The sequence below is a fragment of the Capsella rubella genome, unplaced genomic scaffold (assembly GCF_000375325.1).
Source record: "Capsella rubella cultivar Monte Gargano unplaced genomic scaffold, Caprub1_0 scaffold_7, whole genome shotgun sequence".
NCBI classification, from domain to species: Eukaryota; Viridiplantae; Streptophyta; class Magnoliopsida; order Brassicales; family Brassicaceae; genus Capsella; species Capsella rubella.
In genome coordinates, this window is record NW_006238917.1 from 12,722,301 (window position 1) to 12,723,251 (window position 951).

Consider the following 951-nt stretch of genomic DNA (forward strand, 5'->3'; position numbering starts at 1 on the left):
TATTTTACTTATTTTCTTTCCAAAAAAAATGGCTTTGTATTTGTAGTTTTATTTGTTTCCTTTGTTGCACTTTTACATTTATTTCGGCCTTAGGGCTAGCTGAAGGACTCTTATAAAGTCCCCCTGCAGCAGTTGTACGATTTTTCACCCTATTATCAATAAAGAACCCGAATTTTCTTCAATTTTCTCCTTAAGTGTTCTTAAGAGAAAAGCTTGTCCTTTGTCTTGTGTGTGTGATTCCACAAGGCTGAGTTTGTGTACTGTATCAGAGACCAATCACATCTCTGTGGTGTACTTCAATCCGCCAGCACTTCCCCTTCATTCGATCCCACACGAGAGAAGCGACCGCCATCGTGTCAGATCTACATCAACGACCATCTTTCCTTCACAAGAGAGAAGCGACCGCCATCTTGTGAAGCCATCATATCTATCCTAATACAAGCTCACCACCGAGACTTGTATCATCATGCAACAAATCTCTTGACATATTGATACTGAAACAATTGGAACTCAAAGCTAAAAATTAGCCTGTTAGTGTGTCAAATATCAAGAGAAATGAACAAAATTTGAAAGAAATGAGTGGAGATACACTTAGCAAATTTATCAGTTTTACTCTTCCGGTTGAGTAATATCAGGAAAGGAGACGCGCTCGTCGAGTGAAGGAGACGCGTGACGTCTTTGTCGAGTGAACGGCGAGAATACGACGCTCGAGTGATGAGAACGTGAGTCGCGTGAGAGCTGCACCGGGTATCTGTCGGAGAACTATCCACTAGTCAAGTGGATGTGGCGCGTGAGCTTCGCTGGTCGAGTAAAGATCTTCACCGTCGAGTGTATACTAAGTGAGCTCCTTGTAACCGCCGGTCGAGTGAACGATACGCGCCGGTCGAGTGGAGTGCTTGTGCCCCTATCGAGTGAGGTACTGCCGAGTAGAGTTTCGGACGGTCCAGGACG